Below are 21,114 nucleotides of genomic sequence, written 5' to 3'. Positions count from 1 at the left end.
CATCCTTGTTCTAGAAGGTGCTAGATAAATGTTAGGTAGAATCTGGTTGCTATGGGCAACATCTCCACTTCTATAAACCCGTACATTAGTAAATATTCCCCAAAGAGTCAGCCAATCACTGCCTGTCAGTAAGCCCTGTGATCACCAGAAGATAGCTACAGTACAGTAATTAAAAGATTTACCACAAGTATGATATTGCAAACTGATTGAAAAGATATATACAAGTAGGGGCGCACAGTTGCTCAGAGGTGACTGCATTTGTAACCTAATATGATAAGAAAGTAACGGTGTGAATGAGAGGTGGGGCCCAACAGTAAGAAATGTAATGATTTACTTCATCAAGAGCACTATATAATTTGACATAAAGGGATAAATTTACTAAGATGGGAGTTCTATGTAAGAAGTGATGTTGCCTATAGCAACCAATCAGATTCTACTTCTCATTTATCTAGCACCTTCTACAAGATAATACCTGGAATCTGATTGGTTGCTATGGGCAACATCACTTCTTACATAGAACTACCATCTTAGTAAATATATCCCCTACAGTCATACAATGTGATGCTGAGATATAATATCAATATGGTTCCAACCATATAGACATGCAAATTAATTGGGAAATACTACATACGGATTATTTGGGAATAAAACCCCTTGTTTGCTGGGAATATATAAATAGGCTCACATGAGAGTATAAATATTCTGGGAAGGAAAGAACACTGACAATTCCCTCCCCATCTCTATTTATTATATAAGCGGCTTATGGGGGTAGATTTAACTTTTTTTTTTATACAGGCAGACGCAACACGGGTGTGGATTGAAAGATCTACAGTGTCTAGATATTCAATAGACAGACTTTAGAAGGTAGAAAGTGAATAGTCGACAGGGTCAAAGGTCGACATGTATATGATCGACAGTGTCAAAAGGTCAGCAGTTATTTTAACTCTAATCCTAACCCTCTGCCCCTATTGCCTAACCCTAACCGTCCCCTTCCACAGCCTAACCGTAACACTCCCTCTAGTGCCTATCCTTCACCGTCTCCATCTGCGGCCTAACCGTAACACTCCCCCTAGTGCCTAACCCTAACTGTCCCCTTCCGCAGCCTAACCGTAACACTCCCTCTAGTGCCTAACCCTAACTGTCCCATTCCGCAGCCTAACCGTAACACTCCCCCTAGTGCCTAAACCTAACCGTTCCCTTTGGCAGCCTAACCGTAACACTCCCTCTAGTGCCTAACTCTCCCCTAGAGCCTACCACTGACACTCCCCCTAGTGCCTAATCCTAACACTCCCCCTAGTGCCTAACCGTACCACTGACACTTCCCCTAGTGCTTAACCCTAACACTCCCCCTAGTGCCTAACCCTAACACTCCCCCTAGTGCCTAACCGTAACACTCCCTAGTGCCTAACCCTAACACACCCCTAGTGCCTAAATCTATCCGTTCCCTTTGGCAGCCTAACCGTAACACTCCCTCTAGTGCCTAACTCTCCCCTAGTGCCTACCACTGACACTCCCCCTAGTGCCTAACCCTAACACTCCCCCTAGTGCCTAACCCTAACACTCCCCCTAGTGCTTAACCATCCTTCCGCAGCCTAACCGTAACACTCCCCCTAGTGCTTAACCATCCCCTTCCGCAGCCTAACCGTAACACTCCCCTTAGTGCTTAACCCTAACCATAAGAGCAGGTAACTGCGCACCTGGGTAACACCATGCTGCACTGCAAGTTGTGCAAAGAGAGTTAGCCATGAGAGAGTAGTGTCCACACTGACTTCTAAGTTGTAGTATAAAAAATAAAGCTGTCTAGTATTTGTAGTCTGCATGCAACAGCAGCCAGTATTTACCCTGCATGCAAACATAATGTATTTGCACCCCTCGCATTGCTCCAGCTGGAATGTTACCCGCTTTATTTCCACTGTGCGACTGGAGCTCTAAAATCCTCTCCATAACGCTTTCATGTCAATATACCTATGTATATACACAATATATATATATATATACACATATATATATATATATACACATACACACACAACACAGTATATATATGCCTGTTTATATAATTTACATTACTAATATCAACAGATTTTATGTTATTTAATTACTGCAATCCTATATCATGTACAGAAGCCCATAGGAATTGCTTGTCCCCTATGTGAGTTCTCTGATGTGTAACAAGATTTGATTTATGGGTAAAACATTTCCCACACTCAGGACATGGAAATGGTTTTGCACCCGTGTGATTCCTCTGATGCTTCACCAGATTTGATTTCTGGGTGAACCACTTCCCGCATTCAGCACAGGCAAATGGCTTCTCGCCCGTGTGAGTCCTCTGGTGCTGAACCAGGCTGGATTTCTGTGTAAAGCATTTCCCGCACCTCGCGCAGGAAAATGGCCTCTCGCCCGTGTGTATTCTCTGGTGGCGTATCAGCTCAGATCTCCGCGTGAACCATTTGCCACACACAGAACACGGGAAGGGCCTCTCACCCGTGTGAGTCCTCTGATGCTGGACAAGACTTGATTTCTGAGTGAAACATTTCCCACACTGGGCACATGAAATGCTTTTCGCACCTGCGTGAGACCTCCGATGTCTGACAAAGACAGACTGGCGCGTAAAGCATTTACCGCAATCAAAACAGGGAAACATCCTATCACCCATAGAAGCTGTACCAGGTATGACAAGATCTGGGTGATCTGGAGAACACTCCTCATAATTAGAGGGCTCAGATGATACATCCGCACTACGATGTACTGGATTTAGATTCAGGGTAATAGGGGTTTCGCCTGGAAAGTTTTCTGTGATGTCCTCATCTTCTATTTTAAAAGATGAACGTAGCAGGAGATCTTCGTCCGAAGTATTCATGCGATTGCGTCCATCTGCTGGAAACAGAAAAGAACGTATGAAAGCCCAAAGCTTAACCTACACTGATGAGCAGATCACAGTGGTGCAACATGGTCAAGCCAATCATCACGGGACAGGAAACCGCATAAGCCAGTGACTATGTCCAACAACAATTCACATCAAAACAGTGGGTCCCGGCAATGCATAGATCACTTACCTCCATTTAGCTCCGGTGGTGTGGCAGTGTCTTCCGGGCTCGGCAGTTCCAGTTGATGCAGAGTTTTGACTGTGTCATCTGATCCAGCGGTTCTGGCAGGGAGTATGCTAACCTCTAACCCTAAAACTAATCCCTCCCCCTGCAGGCTAACCCTAATGTCGGCACTCAACATAATGTCGGAAATTCACGTGGTGACGTTTCGGGTGTCGACATTTTAAACTTGTGGACATGTTGAGATTTCAAACAAACAATCTCAATGTCAGAACAGTCGACAAATTGGTGTCGACATGATAACTGTTGACACTCTGAATGTCAATGGGGTGACTGCATCTCGGAGCCCTGGAAGCAGAATAGATGTGAACAACTATTGCAGTCCCGGATGACACACAGGGTCCTTCATCCGCTAGAGAAGACGTCATCACGATCATCGGCACTTACACCTGCTACATGCAGACCCATTCCAAGTTGCGTGTGACTCACAATCAGGGCCATAAGTAGTAAAAGAAACCATTGAAGCAGCCTCTATGTATGAGAGAGAAGGAGGCCAGCAGGGCAGAGGAGTAGAACAGAGTACGGGCACAGAGTGACAGCACACAGGTATATATTAACACAGAAGGCTGACAGCCAATAGGAGAGCATCAAGACAGAGCAGGAGAATGGAGCTGTAGCTGTAGTGACAGAGGAGGGTGTAGGATAAGAGAGTGCTGTAGTGACAGAGGAGGGTGCAGGATAAGAGATGGCTGTAGTGACAGAGGAGGGTGTAGGAGAAGAGAGTGCTGTAGTGACAGAGGAGGGTGTAGGATAAGAGAGTGCTGTAGTGACAGAGGAGGGTGTAGGATAAGAGAGTGCTGTAGTGACAGAGGAGGGTGTAGGAGAAGAGAGTGCTGTAGTGACAGAGGAGGGTGTAGGATAAGAGAGTGCTGTAGTGACAGAGGAGGGTGTAGGATAAGAGAGTGCTGTAGTGACAGAGGAGGGTGTAGGATAAGAGAGTGCTGTAGTGACAGAGGAGGGTGTAGAATAAGAGAGTGCTGTAGTGACAGAGGAGGGTGTAGGATAAGAGAGTGCTGTAGTGACAGAGGAGGGTGTAGGATAAGAGTGCTGTAGTGACAGAGGAGGGTGTAGGATAAGAGAGTGCTGTAGTGACAGAGGAGGGTGCAGGATAAGAGATGGCTGTAGTGACAGAGGAGGGTGTAGGAGAAGAGAGTGCTGTAGTGACAGAGGAGGGTGTAGGATAAGAGAGTGCTGTAGTGACAGAGGAGGGTGTAGGATAAGAGAGTGCTGTCGTGACAGAGGAGGGTGTAGGATAAGAGAGTGCTGTAGTGACAGAGGAGGGTGTAGGATAAGAGATTACTGTAGTGACAGAGGAGGGTGTAGTATAAGAGATTGCTGTAGTGACAGAGGAGGGTGTAGGATAAGAGATTGCTGTAGTAGTGACAGAGGAAGGTGTAGGATAAGAAATGGCTGTAGTGACAGAGGAGGGTGTAGGATAAGAGATTGCTGTAGTGACAGAGGAGGGTGTAGGATAAGAGATTTCTGTAGTGACAGAGTAGGGTGTAGTATAAGAGATTGCTGTAGTGACAGAGGAGGGTGTAGGATAAGAGATTGCTGTAGTAGTGACAGAGGAAGGTGTAGGATAAGAAATGGCTGTAGTGACAGAGGAGGGTGTAGGATAAGAGATTGCTGTAGTGACAGAGGAGGGTGTAGGATAAGAGATTTCTGTAGTGACAGAGGAGGGTGTAGGATAAGAGATTGCTGTAGTGACAGAGGAGGGTGTAGGATAAGAGATTGCTGTAGTGACAGAGGAGGGTGTAGGATAAGAGATTGCTGTAGTAGTGACAGAGGAAGGTGTAGGATAAGAGATGGCTGTAGTGACAGAGGAAGGTGTAGGATAAGAGATTGCTGTAGTGACAGAGGAGGGTGTAGGATAAGAGATTGCTGTAGTGACAGAGGAGGGTGTAGGATAAGAGAGTGCTGTAGTGACAGAGGAGGGTGTAGGATAAGAGAGTGCTGTAGTGACAGAGGAGGGTGTAGGATAAGAGATGGCTGTAGTGACAGAGGAGGGTGCAGGATAAGAGATGGCTGTAGTGACAGAGGAGGGTGTAGGATAAGAGAGTGCTGTAGTAGTGACAGAGGAAGGTGTAGGATAAGAGATGGCTGTAGTGACAGAGGAAGGTGTAGGATAAGAGAGCGCTGTAGTGACAGAGGAGGGTGTAGGATAAGAGATGGCTGTAGTGACAGAGGAGAGTGTAGGATAAGAGATGGCTGTAGTGACAGAGGAGGGTGTAGGATAAGAGATTGCTGTAGTGACAGAGGAGGGTGTAGGATAAGAGATTGCCACAGTGACAGAGGAGGGTGTAGGATAAGAGATGGCTGTAGTGACAGAGGAGGGTGTAGGATAAGAGATTGCTGTAGTGACAGAGGAGGGTGTAGGATAAGAGAGTGCTGTAGTGACAGAGGAGGGTGTAGGATAAGAGATGGCTGTAGTGACAGAGGAGGGTGTAGGATAAGAGATGGCTGTAGTGACAGAGGAGGGTGTAGGATAAGAGAGTGCTGTAGTGACAGAGGAGGGTGTAGGATAAGAGATTGCTGTAGTGACAGAGGAGGGTGCAGGATAAGAGATTGCTGTAGTGACAGAGGAGGGTGCAGGATAAGAGAGTGCTGTAGTGACAGAACAAGGAGAATATGTGACTGTTCTGTACATAGTGATTATTACTCACCTGTGCTGATAGCTGTAGGGATTTCCTCCTCCTTACACTGCTGGTCACCCCTCACATACGTCTCCTCTTCTTTTAGGCGAGACCCTAACATTTCTACCGGATTCCTCTGGTTGCCACTTTGAGTTTCCTCTGTATCCTGTGGGACACTGTGATTCTCCTCTGTATCATCTTGGGAATAAAGAGGACGGGGACATCTCTCTGGGGTATTTCTGTTACTGGCTCCATCTGTAGGAGACACACAGTGACTGATTACACTGTATATATGTGATTATCAGATGATGTGTATATAGGTGGCCCCATAGCTGCTCTCTCCATTACAATAAAAGTGACAGTCTCCTCTTACCCAGTGATGTGAGGGGCCGGTGATTCTCCATCGTCACGTCCTTGTACAGACCCCTGTGTTCCTCTATATACTCCCACTCCTCCATGGAGAAATAGACAGTGACGTCCTCACACCTTATAGGAACCTGACACACACAATGATACAGTCATCATCCAGACACATCCCCTGGTGTTACTGTATAATGTCCCATTCCCAGCAGACACCTCTCCAGTCATCACCCAGACACATCCCCTGGTGTTACTGTATAAAGTCCCATTCCCAGCAGTCACCTCTCCAGTCATCACCCAGACACATCCCCTGGTGTTACTGTATAATGTCCCATTCCCAGCAGTCACCTCTCCAGTCATCACCCAGACACATCCTCTGGTGTTACAGTATAATGTCCCATTCCCAGCAGTCACCTCTCCAGTCATCACCCAGACACATCCCCTGGTGTTACCGTATAATGTCCCATTCCCAGCAGTCACCTCTCCAGTCAGCAGCTGAATGATCTTGTTGGTGAGTTCCAGGATCTTCTGGTCATTGTGTCTCTCATGTATCAGTGAGTGAGGTGGAGGCACCGTGATGGGGCTCTGAATGCTGCTATATGGTTCTGCCACATGGTGATGGATCCCGGGTGTCAAATGCTCACCAAATGTATTTTTTACCATAGTGTAATCCTGAGCAAGGAGATAAATATAAATAAAAATTAAATGAAGCTCCAAATTATATATATACTGTATATATATATATATATATATATATTAGGGATGTGCAGGCTCGGGATCGTGCAAACTTGAACCTATCCGAGCCTGCACATCCCTAATATATATATATATATATATATATATATATATATTTATATTATTTTTTTTATAGGGGTTAAATTAGTAAAATATATAAGGTCCTTGTGTTAGTAATAATATGAGATATGGTAAGAACTTACCCTTGTTATCTCTATTTCTACGAAGTCCATAGGGTTCCACAGGATACCTTGGGGTATAGGTGATGACGTCAGTCTTCAGGCACCACAGAGTTAAAGTTTTCAGCCTCCCAGGATGCATCTGGGTCCCTCTCCTATACCCCGCCCCCGGGCCAAGGCATCTCAGTTACGTCACAAGCCATAGGCCGGAGGAGGAGAAGAAAGAGAGAGAAGAAAAAAATCTGGACACTCACAAGAATCACATTCTCACCATAGGGAGACGGAAAAAACGGTGACCAGAATAAAGCCCATCTGCAGTACAGGTGCGACAGGGCGGGAGTCCTGTGGAACCCTATGGACTTCGTAGAAATAGAGATAACAAGGGTAAGTTCTTACCATATCTCATATTTTCTACTTCAGGGTCCATAGGGTATCCACAGGATACCTTGGGGATGTCCCAAAGCAGTATCCTTTAAGGGTGGGGACGCTCCTGTGCTGAGAGGAGAATCCGCCGCCCGAAGGAAGCATCCTGAGAGGCAAAGATGTCAAAAGCGTAATACCTCACAAAGGTATTGACAGAAGACTACGTAGCAGCCTTGCAGATCTGAACTGCAGAGGCACCACGTCTAGCTGCAAACGAAGGACCCACAGACCTAGTGGAATGAGCCCTCACCAAGGAGGGAACTGGAAGACCTTCATGAAGATAAGCTTCTGAAATTGCCATACGAATCCAGCCTGCCAAAGTCTACTTTGAAGCAGGCCAACCCTTTTCACGGAAGCCATAGAGGACAAACAAGGCGTCCGACTTCCTAAAAGAAGAAGTGCGATCAACATAAATTCTCAATGCCCGCACAACATCCCAAGTGGCGTCACCCACTGAAAGTCCAGGTGAATTGAAAGCCGGCACAACAATTTCTTCATTGATGTGAAAACTGGATACCACTTCGGGAAGGAATCCCGGACGAGTGCGAAGCACCGCCCTATTCCTATGAAAATTCAGAAAAGGGGGTCTACAAGAGAGAACCCCTAAATCCGACATCCGTCTGGCCGAGGCAATGGCCAGAAGGAATATGGTTTCAACTGTAAGCCATTTAAAGTCCACTGAGTCCAGTGGTTCAAACGGCGGTCCCTAGAGAACTCTCAGGACCACAGCCCAATTCCAAGGCGCCACCGGTGGAACAAAAGGTGGCTGAATGCGAAGAACACCTCGCATAAAGGTGTGCACATCAGAGAGCGCAGCAATCCTACGATGAAACCAGACTGACAGGGCAGACACCTGCACTTTCAGAGAAGCCAGGCGAAGCCCATGATCCAGTCCAGCCTGTAGGAAAGCCAACACCCTAGACAGGCGGAACTCCCTAAGGGAATAACCTCTAGGTCTACATCACCGGAAGAAAGTATGCCACACACGATGGTAGATTCTTGCCGAGGAAGGTTTACAAGCTCTTAGTATGGTTTGCACCACGGAGCTAGAAAAACCCTCTGGACCTTAGCATGACCGTTTCAACAGCCACACCGAGTCAGGTCCGGGTGAAGACAAGGACCCTATGACAGCAGATTCGGTCGTAATGGTAACCTCAGAGGAACGTCTACTGACAGACTCTGGAGGTCGGAGAACCAGTGCCGTCTGGGCCACTCGGAAGCTATCAACAGTAGCGTACCTCCTTCTTGATTTGAATTTCCGTAATACCCGCGGAAGAAGGGAAAACGGAGGGAAAAGGTAGGCAAACTGGAACATCTACTAGACGGACAGGGCATACACCAGAGACGCCTTTTCGTCTCATGTTCGAGACCCGTACACCGGCAACTTGTTGTTGTGCCGGGACGCCATGAGGTCTATCTCTGGAAGACCCCACTTGTCCACCAGACTCCGAAAGACGTCCTGGTATAAAGACCACTCTCCCGGTTCCTCCTTGCTGGTTTAAATAGGCCACCGTGGTGGCGTTGTCCGACGGGACCTGCACAGGGTGACCCTGGAGAACTGGCTGTGCCCGCTGGAGAGCTCTTGACACCGCATGGAGCTCCAGAATGTTTATTGGAAGCTCCGCTACCGCCCGAGTCCACCTGCCCTGAAACAAGTGTGGACCCGTGACAGCTCCCCAGCACCGGAGACTGGCGTCCGTTGTTAACAGGACCCAGTTCGCCACCCAGAACGGGCGTCTGCAAACACCAGGTTAGAGACAGGCGAACATCCGGAGTGAGCCCCAACGTCTGGGACTTGAGACACTGAGGCAATCCATTCCATCTGGACCGGATCAATAGCAGCAGAGGTTTGGAGTGAAATTGGGCGTACTCCACCATGTCGAATACCGACACCATTGAGCCCAATAATCTCTTTGCCAAGTGTGTCGACACTCGACGACACTGCAGACAACTGCGCACCCTCAACTACAAAGCAAGGATCTTTTCCTCCGTCACAAAGATCCACTGCTGCCTGGAGTCCAATAAGGCCCCGAGGTGCAGGATCCTCTGAGACGGGGTGAGAGTGGACCTCTGCCAGTTTGTCAACCAGCCGTGACGTTGCAGTACCGCAATCGTCAGATCCAGATGGTGTAAAAGAAACTCTGGAGACCCCGCTATCAACAGGAGGTCGTCCAGATAAGGCAACAGTCGGACTCCCTGCGTCCGCAGGAGAGCCGCCATGACCGCCATGACCTTGGTGAATACCCGTGGAGCAGTCACCAGGCCAAAAGGCAGTGCCCGGAACTGGAAATGTTCGTTGCAGATTGCCAATCTGAGGAACTGCTGATGGCGCAAAAAAATAGGGACATGCAGGTAAGCGTCCTGGATGTCCAATGACACCATGTAGTCCCCAGAATAATGGACCGCAGGGTCTCCATCCGAAACAGAGGCACCCTCAAGGACTTGCTGAGGGCCTTTAGGTTTAGTATTGAACGGTAAGACCCATTGGGTTTCTGCACCAAAAATAGAATGGAATAGAAACCCAGGCCCCTCTGGGAAATTGGAACATGCACTGCGACCAGCACCGGGCGAACTGAAGCAGGCGCCCCCCACTTTGGGGTCCCCCAAAAGGAGGCCTGGACCGTCAGGCCGCAGGTTTGTTATCTGACCTAGGAGCCGGACATCTGGTACTCCAGACCTGATTCTTGGGCTTGGACAATTTCTTGGCCCCAGCCTGCCATGGACAGGACTGTACTTTAGGCCTACCTTGGGCCCTGTGAGGCCAAAAGGACGACCCACCAGCACTAGAAAGAATCGTAGCAGACAGAAGACATGCAGATTTCGCTGCTGCCAACGTAACTACAATTTTGTCCAGATCTGGACCAAATAGTACCTGTCCAGACCTTCTAATCCCTTTTTGGAATCCGCGTCCACTTTCCAAGAACGCAACCATAAGGTGCGACGAGCAGCCACGGCTGCAGAGGAGATCCTAGAGGTGAGTATACAAATATCTAAGGCCGCTTCATTAATGTAAGTGGCCTAGTCTCGGAGAATGCCCACCAACTCGGTCTGTTCAGCCGAACAGTCAGAGTCCAAAGACGCCTCCAAATTATCCGCCCAGCGCTCCATAGCTCTGGCTACCCAACACACGGCCAGAGCCGGTCTGGATGCTTCCCTGCAAGGGAATAAACGGCTTTGAGGCAGATCTCCACCTTGCGGTCAGTGACATCCTTCAAGGATGACATCGAAGGCATAGGCAATGTGGCACTTTTGACTAGGCGTGTGACATGTGAATCCACTTGCGTAGGGGATTCCCGCTTAGAAAAATAATTGACCGCAAACGGATAAGCCACGGCTAAGCGTCTCTGGGGCTGAACCGTTTACCTGGATTTTTCCACGCCTCCTCTAAATGATCCACTAATTGATCAGAAAGAGGGAACACTGTAGCCTCACCCTTAATATCCTTAAAAAGGCATATATGAATGTGGCCACCAAAGGATCAATATCCTCAATAACTAAAGCCGAGCGGACCGCTCGAATAAGACCAGGGATATACACCTTGGACTTAGCGTCCGGCTCTTTGGTACGGAGAGGTTCTTGGTCAGATAGATCCAGAATCTCCCCATGATCTGACGTCTCATCGTCATCCCCATAAGGAGCAGATAAAGACGCCACCGGCCGTTATGAGGCCGCAACACAGACTCCCCCTGTAAAACATCGGACAAATGCTGAACCGATGTAGTTAAGAGTATTAACCCACGCAGGCTCCGGAGAAACCTGGGAAGGGACAGGGAGACTGTGGGGTACCATCAATTGTCTCGGGAACTCCCGCATGGGTGACGACACCACTGACTGCTGGGACAAACCCGTCTGGGTAAACGCAGGTGGCGGAGCTAGCTGGCCCACAAGGGTTGTAAGCGCCTTAGCGAAACAAGCCCAGGGAGGTTCCTGTACCGGGACCGTGACCATAATCGGCCGTGACAGTGCCAGGCACTGGGGGCATAACCCCTCCGCGTTACCCTCTCCCTCCGCTATTGGTACCTTACATTTAGTACACATGAGCTGGAGAGGAAAATCAGTCTCAGACATGATGGTAAGTATGTGACACTCACACCTATACGTATTGGTATAGTGTGAATAACACCCTGCACACCGCGCACCGCAAGGGCTTTGAGCAGAGCAAGATCAGGGACAGTAATAAAGCTGACAGTAGAAAGTGAAAGTACAGACAGCAGGCTAGCAGTTCAGTCACATACAATGCAGAAGAAACAAATCCCTGCACTATTAGCGCTGATTCTCAACTACTCAGACCCTCAGGCTGGTAGGACTCAGCGCTGCATACACTGACCTGTGACAAACAGAGGAGAGGTATGCTGGGGGACCCAGACCGCAATGCCACCGCTCACAGGCTTCCAGCAGTGTTCACCATGCTTTAAAGATGGCCACCGAGGAGCAGAAGATGAAGGAGGCCGGCCTGGGGAGGACAGCTGACACACTGTGGCCAATCAGGCAGAGCAGAGAGGCTGTGTGCAGCAGGGGAGGCGCCGGCTGTGAGACAGGGAAAGCGCGCTCCCCTGGCATGCATTTAACCCCTGGGACGCCGCAGCGCATGCCGCTCAGCAGCGGCCCGCTGTCCCAGGGGGTAGTGGAAGCGCAGGTTGGTCGCCTGGCTCCACGCTGCAGCCAGTCCCCAGGGAGCCCCCTGCCTGGGGACTCAGGACCATGTGACCAGCAGGGACCCACCGCGGGACCCCGCTGCTTACCTGCATCCCCTTGGATCCGGCCATGGTCCAAAACATCTGGGGACACCGCTAGCCGTGACCCCATATGTCTACCAGCATCCCCGGATCAGTACCGGCGTTCTGGTACCGGCGGGGTGTAGGGGAGACGGCATGGACGTCAGTACTGACTGTCCATGCTGTACTCCCAGATGTGCAGCCAGCGCTGCCTTTAAAAGAAACTTCAGGGGCTCTTCATAGCCCCCCTCTGCACAGTGCCTCCGACTCCGGCCAGGCACCGACGAAACTGAGATGCCTTGGCCCGGGGGCGGGGTATAGGAGAGGGACCCAGATGCATCCTGGGAGGCTGAAAACTTTAACTCTGTGGTGCCTGAAGACTGACGTCATCACCTATACCCCAAGGTATCCTGTGGATACCCTATGGACCCTGAAGTAGAAAGAGATAATAGTGATGTCGCTGTGACACTCCCAGACTCCCTCACCTCCCCAGTCATGTCCCTGTTAGTAATAGAGATAATAGTAATGTCGCTGTGACACTCACAGACTCTCTCACCTCCCCAGTCATGTCCCTGTGTTAGTAATAGAGATAAGAGTGATGTCACTGTGACACTCCCAGACTCCCTCACCTCCCCAGTCAGGTCCCTGTGTTAGTAATAGAGATAATAGTGATGTCACTGTGACACTCCCAGACTCCCTCACCTCCCCAGTCAGGTCCCTGTGTTAGTAATAGAGATAAGAGTGATGTCACTGTGACACTCCCAGACTCCCTCACCTCCCCAGTCAGGTCCCTGTGTTAGTAATAGAGATAAGAGTGATATCACTGTGACACTCCCAGACTCCCTCACCTCCCCAGTCAGGTCCCTGTGTTAGCAATAGAGATAATAGTGATGTCACTGTGACACTCCCGGACTTCCTCACCTCCCCAGTCAGGTCCCTGTGTTAGCAATAGAGATAAGAGTGATGTCACTGTGACACTCCCAGACTCCCTCACCTCCCCAGTCAGGTCCCTGTGTTCGTAATAGAGATAATAGTGATGTCACTGTGACAGTCCCAGACTCCCTCACCTCCCCAGTCAGGTCCCTGTGTTCGTAATAGAGATAATAGTGATGTCACTGTGACATTCCCAGACTCCCTCACCTCCCCAGTCAGGTCCCTGTGTTCGTAATAGAGATAATAGTGATGTCACTGTGACACTCCCAGACTCCCTCACCTCCCCAGTCAGGTCCCTGTGTTAGTAATAGAGATGAGTGATGTCACTGTGACACTCCCAGACTCCCTCACCTCCCCAGTCAGGTCTCTGAGTTAGTAATAGAGATAATAGTGATATCACTGTGACACTCCCAGACTCCCTCACCTCCCCAGTCAGGTCCCTGTGTTAGCAATAGAGATAAGAGTGATGTCACTGTGACACTCCCAGACTCCCTCACCTCCCCAGTCAGGTCCCTGTGTTAGTAATAGAGATAAGAGTGATGTCACTGTGACACTCCCAGACTCCCTCACCTCCCCAGTCAGGTCCCTGTGTTAGCAATAGAGATAATAGTGATGTCACTGTGACACTCCCAGACTCCCTCACTTCCCCAGTCAGGTCCCTGTGTTAGCAATAGAGATAATAGTGATGTCACTGTGACACTCCCAGACTCCCTCACCTCCTCAGTCAGGTCCCTGTGTTAGCAATAGAGATAATAGTGATGTCACTGTGACACTCCCAGACTCCCTCACCTCCTCAGTCAGGTCCCTGTGTTAGTAATAGAGATACTAGTGATGTCACTGTGACACTCCCAGACTCCCTCACCTCCCTAGTCAGGTCCCTGTGTTAGTAATAGAGATAAGAATGATGTCACTGTGACACTCCGAGACTCCCTCACCTCCCCAGTCAGGTCCCTGTGTTAGTAATAGAGATAAGAGTGATGTCACTGTGACACTCCCGGACTCCCTCACCTCCCCATTCAGGTCCCTGTGTTAGTAATAGAGATAAGAGTGATGTCACTGTGACAGTCCAAGACTCCCTCACCTCCCCAGTCAGGTCCCTGTGTTAGTAATAGAGATAAGAGTGATGTCACTGTGACACTCCCAGACTCCCTCACCTCCCCAGTCAGGTCCCTGTGTTAGTAATAGAGATAAGAGTGATATCACTGTGACACTCCCAGACTCCCTCACCTCCCCAGTCAGGTCCCTGTGTTAGCAATAGAGATAATAGTGATGTCACTGTGACACTCCCAGACTCCCTCACTTCCCCAGTCAGGTCCCTGTGTTAGCAATAGAGATAAGAGTGATGTCACTGTGACACTCCCAGACTCCCTCACCTCCCCAGTCAGGTCCCTGTGTTAGCAATAGAGATAATAGTGATGTCACTGTGACACTCCCAGACTCCCTTACCTCCTCAGTCAGGTCCCTGTGTTAGCAATAGAGATAATAGTGATGTCACTGTGACACTCCCAGACTCCCTCACCTCCTCAGTCAGGTCCCTGTGTTAGTAATAGAGATACTAGTGATGTCACTGTGACACTCCCAGACTCCCTCACCTCCCTAGTCAGGTCCCTGTGTTAGTAATAGAGATAAGAATGATGTCACTGTGACACTCCGAGACTCCCTCACCTCCCCAGTCAGGTCCCTGTGTTAGTAATAGAGATAAGAGTGATGTCACTGTGACACTCCCGGACTCCCTCACCTCCCCATTCAGGTCCCTGTGTTAGTAATAGAGATAAGAGTGATGTCACTGTGACAGTCCCAGACTCCCTCACCTCCCCAGTCAGGTCCCTGTGTTAGTAATAGAGATAAGAGTGATGTCACTGTGACACTCCCAGACTCCCTCACCTCCCCAGTCAGGTCCCTGTGTTAGTAATAGAGATAAGAGTGATGTCACTGTGACACTCCCAGACTCCCTCACCTCCCCAGTCAGGTCTCTGAGTTAGTAATAGAGATAATAGTGATGTCACTGTGACACTCCCAGACTCCCTCACCTCCCCAGTCAGGTCTCTGTGTTAGTAATAGAGATAATAGTGATGTCACTGTGACACTCCCAGACTCCCTCACCTCCCCCGTCAGGTCCCTGAGTTAGTAATAGAGATAATAGTGATGTCACTGTGACACTCCCAGACTCCCTCACCTCCCCAGTCAGGTCTCTGTGTTAGTAATAGAGATAATAGTGATGTCACTGTGACACTCCCAGACTCCCTCACCTCCCCAGTCAGGTCCCTGTGTTAGTAATAGAGATAATAGTGATGTCACTGTGACACTCCCAGACTCCCTCACCTCCCCAGTCAGGTCTCTGTGTTACTAATAGAGATAATAGTGATGTCACTGTGACACTCCCAGACTCCCTCACCTCCCCAGTCAGGTCTCTGTGTTACTAATAGAGATAATAGTGATGTCACTGTGACACTCCCAGACTCCCTCACCTCCCCAGTCAGGTCCCTGTATTAGTAATAGAGATAATAGTGATATCACTGTGACACTCCCAGACTCCCTCACCTCCCCAGTCAGCAGGTAGATGATCTCCAGGGTGAGATTTAATATCCTCTCATTCATCTTGTTACTGTCCTTGTCCATCCTCTGTTAATTTGTGATTTTACACAGGAAGGGTTTCAGTTTTACTTGACTTCCAGGAAGGGATTCTCTGGTTCCTCACAGCTGAATTGTCTGGGAATAAAATAAATATTATAATAAACAACACAGAGTAAAATCACATGTAAAATACAGATATGATACAATGAGCTGCTGTTATGTCCTCCTTACTCTAGGCCATATAGTCTGTGATTCTCAGAGGACCCTCTCATCCTTCTTCATACTACCACAGATGGTGTAGTGCAGTGGTTCTCAAACTTGGTCCTCAGGATCCCACACAGGTCACATTTTCCAGGTCACCCAGCAGGTGCACAGGTGTGAACATTACTCACTGACACATTTTAAAAGATCTACAGGTGGAGCTAATTATTTCACCTGTGATTCTGTTAAGGAACCTGTAAAACATGCACTGTGTGGGGTCCTGAGGACCGAGGGCCTGATTCAAACCCAGAACGCTAAGCCGCGACCACTCGCTATGGGCGATTGTCGCCCGTCTGTGCATGCGTAAGCGTCAAAATACACATGCGCGTGCCAGTCACTGCGGCCGAGAATCGTGCGCTCGTAGTACACAGACTGGACGCTACTTTGAGTGACAGATTGTGCCGTTTGTGGGTGGTAACAGGGGAAGGTGCTTGTGAATGGGGGAGTGGTGGTGCGAATGCAGGCGTGTCTGGCCAGCAGTGATCGCAGTGCTTGCGGCGGGGTAGGGTTTACGTCATGCGCTGCGTGCAGCTCCGATGGTTCTGATTAATCATACACTTCCTGGAGATGACGTGTGTTAAGAAATAAAAGCGGGCGTCTTTAGACTGGCGTGCGTTCGCTCTGCCGACGCTGTCTAAGACATAGAGGGCGTCCCTACACCAGACAGTGCGATCGCAGAATTTGCATACCGGGCCCCTTTTGGCTGCGAGAGAGCGCAGCTTAGCGTCTGGGTCTGAATCGCCCCGAGTTTGAGAACCTGTGGTGTAGTGGTTAGCTTTACTGCCTCACAGCACTGAGGTTGGGGGTTCGATTTCCACTACGGCCTTAACTGTGTGGAGTTTGTATATTCTCCCTGTGGGTACTCCTGTTTCCTCCCACACTCCAAAAATATACTGGTAGGTTAATTGGCTCCCAACAAAACTTAATCCTAGTGTGTATGTGTATGTGTCTGTGACTGTGGTAGGGCACATAGATTGTAAGCTCCACTGGAGCAAGGACTGATGTGAATGGCCAAATATATTCTTTAAAGCGCTACGGAATATGTGTGCGCTATGTAAATAACTGGTAATAAATAATAAAATAAATACCAGTGTTCTCACTTAGACTCTACAGTACGTGTTTTCTGCCAAAAAAACAGCGTCAGGGAAGTCCAAAAAAAGACCAGTTTCCTGCAGTACACTCTCTGGTTAGTCAAATAGAGCCGCCCCTATCATAGCAGGGCGGTCACAGGCACAATTACGGCTCCCGTACACGGGCTGGGAGTACTCTAGTGACGAGGGTGCAATTGACCTTCTCTGCAGTAGGTAAGACTCGCAGGCTGATGAGGATTTTACATAATGCCATAAATTACAATGGGACCCTGAAACAATAAATTAGGTCCCCGATTTCTTTCAGTCCCTGGGTCCCACATTATTATCAATTTGGTGGGATTACTGAATACTCCTTTAATGTCATAATGCTTAAGGTGAAACTATTTGTCAACTGTCCTAATGTGTCCGGATACACATTCAGCAAAATTAGCTCCATTTAAGATTGGTTACAAATGTCTGAATTGTGGATTTCCATTTAATAAATGAATAAATGCAGGCCCTAAAAAGGCAGAACCAATATCCAAGTTATCTCTGTCAGTGATATACCCCTGGGACACAGACACTATGCACATCACAGTGAACGCTGTACACTGGTCACACTCATATATATATGATGCACTGTTATCACTATACACAGAAATACCTCCCAACATTTCGGGGTTTATTTACTAAGCACATGTAATAATTGCCACTTTCCAGCGCGTTTATGCCTGAAATTTAAAAGGGCAATGTTTTTAACAACAAAACATTGCCTTTTTAAATTTTGGGCGTAAGTGCGCCATGAAGCGGCAACTTTTTGGACTAGCCACTTAACAAATAAACCCCTTAGGGGTATAATTACTAAAGTTCGGGTTTTTAGAAGTGGAGATGTTGCCCATAGCAACCAATGAGATTCTATTTAACATTCATTTACCACTTTCTAGAAGATAATAGCTAGAATCCGATTGGTTGCTATGGGCAATATATCCACTTTTAAAAACCTGCACTTAAATAAATCTACCCCTTTTCATTTTTTTTTTTTTTTTTTGGGGGGGGGGGGTTATGGCATTTTACAGCTGCATTTTTGCCACTAAATGCATCCATCTCATTAATATTACTCATACACTGTCTGCTGAAGTTGGGGTTCTGCATGCCCAGGAGCTTGCCATCCTTCTTGCTGAATGCACCTTCATTACTTGGGGCACTTTACGTACGTTCCCCTTGTAGGTCTGTACAGCGACATCTTAGATCCTTCTTGCAAGAGTCTGTCTGGATGGAGCCTGGGATTTTTTGGGGTCTGGAAAGATAAATGGGAGATTGTCCCGGCCAGATCCAGGGAGTGCAGTCTTTTTTTGTATGTATCATTAGTCAGCTGTAGACAAAGCAAAAGAATTATAAATTCCTGATTGATATAAAAACTAGAAACTACAGATGTGTCCTTTCTTACTGTGGCTTCAGTCGCACCAAACAGCCCCTTCTTGGCCCGCTCTAGTGTTCATTCTAGCACCCTGCACCTGTCACAACCCGAGCAGTTCCTCTTTCCTATCTGGGGTGTCGCTCTCTGCTCTGATGCTTCTAGCACTCAGCTGATGCAACAAACTGCTCAGATACAGGGCCTGATTCAGGGCCACTCGTTCGTTCGGAGCAATGTTCGCACATCTGCGCATGCGTTTTAGTACGCATGCGCGAACCAGTCAGTGCGGTCAGAAATCGTGTGCTCGCAAAATAGCGAATGCCTGCTCATTTGAGTGACAGGATGAGGCGTTTGTGGGTGGTAACAGGGGAAGGTGCTTGAAAACGGGGAGTGGAGATCCAACGCAGGCGTGCCAAACGGTCAAAACGGGCGTTTAATGGGTGTGCATAATTAACAAAGCAGCATCATCGACCACGTCACTTGGTTGTATTTTAGCCTGAACTGCTCGCATGATTGCGGTAGGAAAATGCTACCACAAGAATAGCGAGCAGTTCATTCGCCTTTCGATGTACTCGATTAATCTAATAAATAGCGGAGATGACGTATGATGTGAGCGGCCAGGGGGTGTTTTTATCAAAAAAACGTTCGCATGTTTTGTTCGCTCGTTCAGACATAGAGGCGTCAACAGACCGCAAAGAGCGAGCACTCAATTTAAATAGCCAGCCCCTTTTTCTGGACGAGCGAGCGCAAATAGCGTCCGGCTCTGAATCAGACCCACAGTCCAAAGTGTGCTAGAGCGACACCCCAGGCAGGACAGAGGAACTGCACGGGTTGTGACAGATGCTTGGTGCTAGAATTAACACTACGCCAGGCCCCACGCGTCTTTCTTGCTCAAATTTGCATCTTATTTGCATAAATAAAAAAAGTGGAAGCTGCAAGACTACATTGCTAGTGTACACTGACCACTGGGGTGTGCGACATTTGTACATCTCTGTGTGCAACGAAGTCCGAACCTGTGTATAAAGGGCTCCGATGTGAGCGACTGCAGCTTTTCCTCACGCTGATTTCCGGTGTGCTTCATTTGCGCATTTGTATGTGTGTAAAACCAATTCCTGTGCGGGTCACAGCCAAGTGCCTCTGGTGCACCGTGAGCGGCTTTTCGCTGCTTCTGTGATGCAACTGAGACCCAAAATTTTACGAAAAATACGGTACATTAGTTTGTGTTTCCACTTTATCCTTATTTGTGTGTAGGAAAGGTTCTTTACACCACAGAGGGTGCAGTCCGGCCAGGTAACCTACACGAGTGAGTGCGACTAGGAACACCGCCCAAGGTGTCAGCCATTTCAGAGGAACATCTGTTAAAGGTGTGTGTGAGCATGTGGTAGGGAATATAGAGTGTAAGCTCCACTGGGGCAGGGATTGATGTGAATGGCCAAATATTCTCTCTGTACAGCGCTGCGGAATATGTGTGCGCTATATATATAACTGGTAATAAATAAATAAAGGGTCAAAGGGATTAGAAATGAGCGTTTCTAACACTAGATTATGGCCCCAAAGTGCTACAAAAGGCTTCATACGGGAAATCACTAAGGGCCCGATTGTGAGTCCCATGCAATGGCCGATGTTTACGGAGCTGCGATTAAGACGCACTGTATCAGAAATGTACTGACAAACAGCAAAGTGGTTCCAGGTATCCACAGCACGGCAATGGACGAGACGCGATGGCGGGAACCGCGTGCTGCAATGTCAGTCCCTGCCTCCATTCCTCAGGTGTAATATGCTGCAGGTCACCTTTGTCCCTCACTTATTATGAGTCCTGCTCTTATTCCTCTTCATATATCATTATACATCCCCTCTCCTCTGTATAGTCATAATAATAGTAATGATAATCCTAGTGTGATAATCAATATATGCTGGGGACCCCCTTTCTCTATAGAGGAATCAGAATAGACCCCATGTGATAAACTGGGTGTGCTGAGAGATCTCTCATCACTCAGTCTTCATATGTCACTTTAGAGACCCTTCCCCCTCTATATAATGATAACAATGTTCCCTAGAATTAACAGCGCATGCTGGGATGGGTCCTATCCCTCCTCATAATAAAATGAAGTTATAGAGAGAGATATATTACCTGCGCCTTGCTCACGTACCCCAGAGTACCCCGGATGTAACTATTGCCTATGGATGGAATATTTAAAAAAACGCTCACCAGGTTCTAAAATGGCGTTTGAGAGATCGAGTGGACACGCCCCCCTCCGCAGCGTCACTGGCTCCAAGCGAAGGCTGGATGCCTGTGAGTGGGAGGCTCACAGAAAATGGCCGCCGCTGGCATGCACTGACGACAATAGGCTAATTCAGCAAATAAATTAATGTTTTACTCTAGATATGAAATTGTAACCATTTGGAAATTTCTGCTATTTAGAATATAATTTTTTTTTACCTAGAAAACAATGATGTTAACTCAGCCAGACTCAGTGTGTTACATAGGACTCTCCCCTTTATATGTCTTGTACATGTTACATGAACATTGTAACACTAATAATAGATAGATAGATAGATAGATAGATAGATAGATAGATAGATAGATAGATAGATAGATAGATAGATAGATAGATAGATAGATAGATAGATAGATAGATATGGGAGATAGATAGATAGATAGATAGATAGATAGATAGATAGATAGATAGATAGATCGATCGATCGA

General features: G+C 48.1%; 1 pseudogene across 1 annotated transcript in view; it reads right to left on the bottom strand.

Annotated features, from left to right (window-relative positions):
- LOC148500763 (uncharacterized) overlaps positions 1-20,609 on the bottom strand; it is a 65,186-nt pseudogene extending 44,577 nt beyond the window's left edge. Inside the window, exons 1-7 of the transcript XR_015870127.1 lie at positions 20,539-20,609; positions 18,118-18,365; positions 15,630-15,797; positions 6,584-6,775; positions 6,117-6,240; positions 5,774-5,998; positions 2,071-2,877 (exon numbers count right to left, since the gene is read on the bottom strand). The product of XR_015870127.1 is annotated as an uncharacterized LOC148500763 (transcript). The remainder of the gene's footprint in view (positions 1-2,070; positions 2,878-5,773; positions 5,999-6,116; positions 6,241-6,583; positions 6,776-15,629; positions 15,798-18,117; positions 18,366-20,538) is intronic.
- Between the last annotated feature and the right edge of the window lie 505 nt (positions 20,610-21,114).

This window comes from Taudactylus pleione, unplaced genomic scaffold (assembly GCF_031769625.1).
Source record: "Taudactylus pleione unplaced genomic scaffold, aTauple2 ptg000547l, whole genome shotgun sequence".
NCBI lineage: Eukaryota > Metazoa > Chordata > Amphibia > Anura > Myobatrachidae > Taudactylus > Taudactylus pleione.
The sequence above is the reverse complement of the archived record's forward strand: the minus strand, read 5'-3'. Positions and strand labels throughout refer to the sequence as shown.